Here is a 9,759-nt window from a genome sequence, read left to right on the forward strand (position 1 = left end):
ACATCAGAATCACTTTTCTCTTTTCATATGTAACAAATGGGCCCTAAATTTTTTGTTTGAACTTGAAATTATTAAATTAGGGGGTATTATTTATCGTTTTAATGGTTTTTGAATGGAGCATGTAATGATGCGATGAGTATTCCCGAGCTTATGATTTTGAATTTTCGTCTGTGTTTTGTTGATTTGCAGAGGCCATTTCAAAGCTGGAGGAGGCACTTACTGTGAATCCCAAGAAGCATGACACTCTTTGGTGCCTGGGAAATGCTCACACTTCACAAGCGTTCTTGATTCCAGACCAGGAGGAGGCAAAGGTTTTATTTGATAAGGCAGCTGATTACTTTCAGCAAGCCGTTGATGAGGTACATTTTGTGGTTTAGTGTCAATGATGGTCTCGGGAATGTGTTGTAGGTGGAAATTTGCTCGTAGAAATAATGTGTAATGGAGTAGTTTGTTTTATGTAGGACCCTTCAAATGAACTTTACCACAAATCATTGGAAGTGGCTGCCAAGGTATGTTCTGTATTTTATTGGTTTTGTATCATATCACCCTTATCATCTGTTTTGTGAATGTGTCAAACCTTTTGATCTGCCTTCATGTTAAAAGAAACATAACCTTATTATGTACCCTTGTCCCTCCTTTTGGTCTATGCTGCTGTGATTTGTGGGAGGGCTGCTGTGTTGAGTATTCTGATGTGCTGTGCATGTATAGACTGCATTGTACAATATATAATATGTTATATATAATTATAATTATATGTATGCTATTTTTTGTTTGTGAAGGACAAGGAATACCCATATAAATATTGCACTTGTAGTTGTAGGTGGTTATTAGAGTTATATGTAAGCCTACCGTTTTGATTCTATAATTTTAAATGGGAAACAATGACCTATGGTCACTTTCAACTTCTTAGAACATTCAGAAAATAAGTTTCTATAACATATTTCTATGTACATAAAAAGCATTATGGTCTGAGAAGCCATGTTCTTGCCCTTACACCAAATAATCTCTTTTGCCCTCCCTGTCTAAACCAAAACAAAAATACATGAGAGAAGATGCTGCTTAAGCTCAAACTAAAAATGAGAAGCCTGTAGATTCAATAATTCTATCAACATATAGGTATTTTATCTAGATTAAGGTTTGGTTTAATATATAGGTGAACAAATAATATTTTTCCCTTTTCCTTTGCTGCTTCTAATGCGTGCAAAGATTGTTGTGATTGACAGGGGAAGTTGTGGCATGCAGAAGCAGGTAAAGGTACTGTAAATGTGAGGGATTTACAAAGCGCTGCTACAGCTCATGATTTTTTATGGACAGACAAGGAGTTGGTTGATATGATTCGCTACTTCGATAGTGATGGAGATGGAAAGGTAAGGATCAGAAGGTCTTTCAATGTTTTTTTTTAGTTTTTTTATTTTGGCTGGAGATCAGAGAGAACATAGAATTTCCTTAAGGCTTCTATGACTTTCAATTTGAATTTTAGCGTATAATTGCTAAATTTTTTTGGACTATATAGCATAGATATTGACCATACAAATCCAAATATGTTTTATTGATTGCAAGTACTAATAGTCTAATACTATGCAGTTAATCTTGAGGTTGGTGTACTGAGTTTGTGTTACCCTTAAATTTGAGGGTTAAGTGTACTTTTTTTACTATAGGTTCAGTTAGGTGTTCCTGATGCATAATTTCACAAATCAAAGTCCTTATCATCCTTGATATCATTACTAGCAGTTGGATCTGGGCCTGTTTTATAAATTTGAACAATTCATATGGATTAAATTTCATCAAACTTCAACCAGCTTTTTCCTCTGACAGCATTAACATGATCATAAATTTGACACAGCCTTGTGTTTCATTTTGTAATCTAGCTACTGATTCAATAGTATAACATACAGTGATAATACCAATAGTATAACATACTGTTTCATTTTCTCCTATCATGATTTTCTAATCCTTACATAATCTGCAGATCCCACACTTGAGACCTGCTGAATACAAGAGGTCCAGATTGCCTAGGAACCGCAGGACAGTAAACCGGGCCTATGGAGGTGTATTATCTGGTGGAGCTGTTAGAGAAAGGTTTGTTGCACAAAAGATCATTTGATAATTATACTTGAAAACTTAATTTGTGCTCAAGAATTTTGACTTTCAATGGTGTTAAGTATGAATGTGGAAACTTAATTTGAAATTTATTTTATGATTCTGTGCTTTTTGGTCTTTTATATTTAGAATATGAAATGATTTTTAATGTTCTTGTCGGGAGCATGCTTGGTGATGCCCAACACGTTGAGGAGGTAAGGAGCTGCTTTAATCATCAAACTCTTTTGTGAGATTTTCAATTGGGTGCAATGTTTTATTGTCGGGAACCCCAAGTTCATCTGAATGTTTTATTTTAGATGACACCTGGTTTGTATGTTTGGTAACACTTTAATTGTGCAACACAATTTATTATCTAAGTTATTGTCTGCAGTTAGTGGTGTGCTATTTGATTTGGTTTTTTAAGTTATTGGTTGTATTGCCTTGACTTGACTTCAGTTTGCCTATTAAAAACTGTTTCAGGAAAAAGTAGGATCTGGCTTGTCTCTGGATCAAAAGTAGGGGAATCTTGATAATTCAGAAACTGGAATTGGTGAGTACCTAAGTTGCTGGAGTTTTGTTATTGTGTTTTTGTATTATTTATTCCGTATATAGTTTTGAACCCACCCAGGCATGTAGTTTTGGTTGCAATAATTTATATATATTGTTCCTAGAATTTATTAAGTTTTACTTTTAGGTGTAATGTGTTGATGAAGTTATACTGTGCATTCATGTTCATAAGTAACATAGGAGGGAGTCAATATTGAACAAAGATATATTACTGAGAAGGTTTCTGATTTACTGAAGGTATTTATAACCTTTTTATCATTCAATTTTTATAATTATTACTGTTAGAGTTTTACTATATGAGAACATATGAATATAATATGTTGGACAATAGTAATGAGTTATTATATACAGTTGATTAATTGTACAAATTAAATACGCAAGATCTTGAATCAATAATTGTTCCATTAACATACTATAAACGCATTTTTCAATGATTGTTTGCATCTGATAGGATTATATAGCACACTTAGTTACTTGTTATTAAATTTCAGAAGACAAATGTTATTGTTTAGTCCAGAATAATAGGCTCTGGTAATCGATTACAATACTTGGTAATCAATTACAACGGTTTAGTTTCAAGTTGTAAAGTTTAAATTCAAATTTGAAATTTTCATCTTCTGGTAATCGATTACAAGAAATGGGTAATCGATTACCAGAGAACCTTTTAATAAGTAAATTTCGAACATATGATTTTCATTGTCTAGTAATCGATTACATGTATAGGTAATCGATTACCAGACTCTTAAAAACAATGGTTTCCTCAAATTTAGTCATCAACAGTTAGTGAGGGATTCATCCCAGTTAGTGATGGATAAAATCCGTCGCAAATTGTGACGGAATTCTGGCGTCGCAAATTGTGACGGATTCTACTTAATTAAAGTCATCACAGTTTGTGACGGATTTAATCCCTCACAAATTGCGAGGGATTTAATCCCTCACAAATTGCGACGGATTTTTATTAATTTCTAAACATTTATTATTAGAAATTAGTGACGGAAATTATACTGTTTGTGATGCCTTAATTCCGTCACTAATTGTGATGGAGAAAATAATCCGTCACTAAATATTTTGTGACGCCAAATTTTGTGACGGAATCATTTCCGTCACAAATTCCGTCACTAATTGATTTGTGACGGATTTTATCAAAATTAGTGACGGATTTGTTCCCTCTCTAATTTTAATTTTTCTAGTAGTGGGTATGGGGTCGAATGTGGGGATCTAGCAAATAAGGAATACTTGAAAATGAAGTATTTCCTTAGTTCTTTGACCAAACATGCTTTTACATGGTTTACCACCTTACCCCCTAATTTGATACACACTTGGGTACAGTTAGAGGGTAGTTTCCACGAACATTTCTTTAGAGAGGAAACGAAAGTGAGTATAGTCGATCTAATGAATATCAAGAGACAAAATAATGAAACCTTAGATGACTATTTAAATAGATTCAGGCAATTGAAATCTCGATGTTATACTAATATACCGGAACATGAATTAGTTAGGATCGCAGCAACAGGGTTAGATTTCTCGATACGCAAAAAATTAGTAAATGAACAGTTGAGAGATATGGCCCAGTTAGCCGAAAAGGTGAGAAGAATCGAACAAATTAAGCTAGAAAAAGAGAGGTTAAGAAAATTTGATAGATTTGTTCGAAAAGAGAAAGTAGCTTATTTAGAAAATTCCGAGCTCAGTGACGATTCTAATTACGAGATTTCGAATGAAGATTTTGAGGTTAACTTAGCAGAATTGCGTCCTGGTCCTACGTATCGGTGTCAAATGTTAAAAACGGGAGATAATGTAGAAGGGAATTCGACTAAGAAATATAGTTTTGATGTGAGTAAGGCAGAAAAGATATTCGATATCTTGTTAAAAGATAAACAGATTATACTCCCAGAGAATCATAAAATTCCACCTTTCGAGCAAAGAAAAGGAAAGAGATTTTGCAAATATCATAATATTTATGGACATTGGACTAACATTTGTGTGCGTTTCAGGGATTTCATCGAGAAGGCGATTATTGATGGTCGCCTGGCTTTTGAAGAAAAGGAAATGAAGGTGGATGTTGATCCATTTGCTGCCCATACTGGCTACGTGTTGAACCAGTTCCGATGCCCATCAACATGGTGGATGTCGCTGCTGAGGACGATGATAGCATTGAACCTATTTCTGATGAGAAGCTCGAGGAGTTAATGGAGGACTTTGCTAAAGAGCAAGAACCTATATACCCAAAGGAAGGGGATAGTCTGGTGGAGTTTCTGTCGAAGAAAAAAGAGGCTGATAAAGAGGTCATGTTGTGTCCTCGATGCAGTGCCGTCTTCGATAGGGCAGCGGCTAAGGATTTCGAGGAGTCAGAAATGATGAAGAATTACAAAGCTGAAAAGCTGCGTGAGAAGGCAAAACCCAATGTTAGGTTGAATGCTGGTTTGACCATGAGGCAAGTTCATATGCCACAATATAATGCCCCTGTTGGGAAGATGGAGATGTATAACTCATCTAGATTCGGCAATACTTTTGTGCCGAATGCGAATGTACTTGTTGGAAGATGGAATGCACCACCAAGGCCTATTATGGGTCGATGTAAACAAGTAATGACTGGCAGTGGGAATCCGGTGCATGGAAATGCAGGAAAATTTTCGAATTTGACTACTGGGAATGTTAGAATTCCGGCTAGGGGATATGGACGTGGCTTCCGACAACCATTTAACAACTTAACGAAAACCCAATGGAGGAGGCAGCAAAGGATGCGAAAAGCAACCTTTGAAGGTATGGGGGGAAATCGTTTTTCGATTCCAGTTCCTCAAAAAGGGGAGTCCTCTGGAAAGTTCATCGAAGACGATGAGGACATGATAACGGACTGCTTCGAGAGCGGTTTCGAGGATTCTCTGGAAGATATTTGCGGGGTAGTTTCCATTTTACCTTCGGAGTATGCTGGTGCTATGGAATCCGTGAATGAACAAGAGGATATCAACAGGGAAGACGTCTTCGAGGACCCCAATTATGAGTCCAAGATTATATAGGTCAATCAAATCTCGAGGGTCGTACCCAAATTCAACTCAGCTGTGTTTGACTCTCCCACCGAGGAAATGAAAGGACACCTCAAGCCCTTGTTGCTAACTTTGATGATTGAGGGGCAGGAGGTGAATAAGGTTTTAGTCGATGGAGGCGCCGCTGTGAATATCCTGCCCAAAACAATGTTGAAAAGGTTTGGGAAATCTCTGGCTGATTTAAAGCCTCACAACATCATGATCTCGGACTACGCAGGAAAGTCCTCACACCTTGAAGGTATGATTTTGTTGGATGTGCAGATTGGGAGTGTGAAGAGGACTACTATGTTTATAGTGACGCCATCGAAGGCGAATTTTAATGTCCTGCTAGGTCGAGAATGGATACATGGGGTAGGTGTTGTTCCTTCCACGGTTCACCAGAGGATTTTCTTCTGGAATGAAGATGAAGGGTTGGAGGTTCTCGAGGCTGATCAGAAGACTTATGAAGTTGGCATGTATTTTGCTGATCAACAACTGACAGCATTTGCCAAGACCAAACCATTCGACGCCTACAATTCTGGGGTGATGGATGAAGAGGAAGGCGTCAAGAAAACCTTTTGTTGGGACGTGAAGAGAGGATTTTTGATTCGAGCCGAAAAGAATTCGGCTTCACTGGATGAATGAAGGAAGAAGATCCTTACTCGAGCTTCTTAGCTCGAATATCGGCCTATGTGGCCGATCAAACGGCCAACTTGGCCGAGAAAGATCAGTTTGACATTGAGGTTAGCATGACCATTTTGGCCGAAGAAAAAAAAAAGAGGAGACGGATTTCGAGTCAATAAGGAAAGAAAAACAAAAGAGGAAGGGAAAAGACTTCAAAATCGAAAAGAAGAATGAAGAAAAACAAAAAATAGAAAATCAAAGGGATCAAGGAGTCTCAGATAAAAATGAAAAGCAAAAAGAAAAAACAGACCTAGAGGTCGAGAAGACAAAAGAAGGTAAAGAGCAAGAGCTAGAACTCAAACTGAACTGTATTTTCGATGATTCACCCTTGGGGTTCGAAAGGACCGCTAATGAAGAACATAAGTTAGAATCCCAAGATCCTCTCGAAGAGGTTAATCTGGGAACTATCGAGAATAAGCGAGTCACTTATATTAGCAAGTTCTTGCAAGGGGAGCTGAAAGAGGAGATAGTTCGAATGTTGCATGAATACAAAGATTGCTTTGCATGGGATTATGATGAAATCCCAGGACTAGATCGAGAATTGGTGGAGCATAGGCTACCAATGATCCCAGGAAAGAAACCCATGAAGCAAAGTCCTCGAAGATTTGCTCCTGAAGTGATCGAGAAAATCAAGGGGGAAATTGAGAGATTGCTGAAGGCAAAGTTCATCAGAACTTCGAGATACCCTGACTGGATCTCGAATATAGTGCCGTTTATAAAGAAAAACGGGAAACTCAGAGTTTGTATTGACTTTCGAGATCTCAACATGGCAACTCCCAAGGATGAGTACCCTATGCCCGTTGCTGAAACTATGATAGATGCCGCTACAGGTAATGAAATTATGAGTTTGTTTGATGGTTATTCTGGGTATAACCAAATTTATATTGCAGCTAACGATGTGTCGAAAACTGCTTTTTGATGTCCAGGTGCCTTAGGCGTCTATGAATGGGTGATGATGCCATTTGGACTCAAAAATGATGGTGCTACTTATCAGAGGGCAATGAATTTAATATTCCATGATCTAATTGGTAAGTTTGTACAAGTATATATTGATGACATAATTGTTGGGTCGAAACAAAAAGAGGATCACCTAAGCCATTTAAAATTATCTTTCGAGAGAATGAGAAAACATGGTTTGAAAATGAATCCACTAAAATGTGCTTTTGGTGTTACAGCAGGAGAATTTATGGGGTTTGTCATACACCAGAAAGGTATTGAAGTAAATCAAAACAAGACGAAGGCTATCATGGAGACTAAACCTCCATCGAACAAGAAGGAACTTCAATCTCTCCTAGGTAAAGTAAACTTTCTGCGAAGATTCATATCGAACTTGTCTGGTAAAACTAAAGTATTTTCTCCTCTTGTACGCTTAAAAAAGGAGCAAGAATTTCGATGGGGTGAAGAGCACCAGAAAACGTTTGATGATATCAAAGATTACTTGGCTCATCCTCCAGTGCTTGCACCAATCTCTGAAGGGAAGCAACTGAAGTTGTACATTTCAGCTAATGATTCGACTATTGCAGGCATGCTGGCGCAAGATGATGAAAATGGCATCGAGAGAGTCATTTACTATTTAAGTCGAATGTTAGTAGGAGCAGAACTTAGATATACCCCTTTAGAGAAATTATGTCTAAGTCTTTATGTTGCTTGTACTAAGTTGAAGTATTATATTAGGACTCGTGATGTTGTAATACTTTGTCGAAGTAATGTGATTAAATATATGTTGTGTAAACCTGTGTTACATTCTCGAGTCGGCAAATGGGCACTCGCGTTAACTGAATACTCATTAACTTTCGAGCCGCTAAAAGCAACAAAAGGACAAATAATTGCAGATTTTCTTGCAGACCATTCAAATGAAACTGAAGAAGTTAATTACCTAACCTCCAAGCCTTGACAATTGTATTTTGATGGCTCGAAACACGAATTAGGCACTGGAATAGGTCTTTTAATCATCTCTCCTGGAGGGGTCCCGACTAAGCTATCATTTAAAACATACAAGGGATACTCGAACAATGAAACCGAGTATCAGGCATTAATAACGGGACTCGAAATCCTCAAAGAGTTAGGTGCTAGAAACGTATCAGTTCGAGGTGATTCACAATTAGTCATCAAACAATTAACGCAAGAGTATAAGTGTTTAAACGAAAAGTTAATTGAATTCAAAACTCGAGTTGTGCAGTTACTTAATGCTTTTGATGAAGCTGAGCTACAACATATCCCTCGGAACTCAAATGCCATTGCAAATGAGTTGGCTCAAACAGCCTCAGGGTATAAAGTAAGTGAAGAGTGTCTCGAGTATTTAATTCATACAGAAAATGAATTGATGGAGCATCGAGAGATTATGAGTGTCGGTTCCTCGAGTCAACCAGATTGGAGGAGCAAATTGATCGAATATTTGCAAAATCCCAATATAAAGGTCGAAAGAAGGATCAAACTACAAGCTCTTAATTATGTCTTGTTGAACAATGAATTGTATAAAAAGGGTTTCGATGGAATTTTGTTCAAGTGCCTTGGAACTCACGAGAGTTATATAGCTATGGCAGAAATACATGAAGGCATTTATGGAGCACATCAAGCAGGTGAAAAGGTGAAATGGGTTTTGTCGAGAAAAGGTTTGTATTGGCCAACTATGCTTAAGGATTGTATCGAGTTCGCACGAAGCTGTGAAGAGTGTCAAAAACATGGACCAATACAAAAAGTACCTGCAAGTGAGTTACATTCGATCATTAAGCCTTGGCCATTTCGAGGGTGGGCAATTGACATTATAGGGCAAATACATCCACCATCCTCGAAAAACCACAAGTATATATTAGTGGCCATTGATTATTTTACGAAATGGGTTGAAGCTATTCCATTAAAAGAAGTCGAGCAAAAAGATATAATTGATTTTGTGGAAGATCATATTATCACAAGGTTTGGGATCCCTCAAACAATCACTACAAATCAAGGTACAGTATTTACAGGTCGAAAATTTGCTCAATATGCCCAATCGAGAGGGATTAAGTTAATAACTTCAACACCATATTATGCACAAGCAAATGGTCAAGTGGAAGCTGCTAATAAAGTAGTGATTGGCTTAATCAAGAAACATATCTCGAACAGGCCTCGAAACTGGCATGAGACTCTTGTCCAAATACTATGGGCTTACAAAAATTCGCCTCGAGATGCCACGAAAACTACTCCGTATATGTTAGTTTATGGACATGAGGCCATCCTTCCTATCGATATTAATTTACAATCAATTCACATACAAAAACAAAATGAATTACCTACGGAGGATTATTGGAATTTAATGTATGATGAATTGGCTTCTTTAGAGGAAGAAAGATTAATAGCATTACAAAACCTTGTTCAACAAAAGGAAAGAGTCGAGAAATCATACAATAAGAGAGTCAAAACACGTAGTTTT

This window comes from Cajanus cajan, chromosome 8 (genome assembly GCF_000230855.2).
Source record: "Cajanus cajan strain Asha chromosome 8, NIPB_CcT2T_4, whole genome shotgun sequence".
Taxonomy (NCBI): Eukaryota; Viridiplantae; Streptophyta; class Magnoliopsida; order Fabales; family Fabaceae; genus Cajanus; species Cajanus cajan.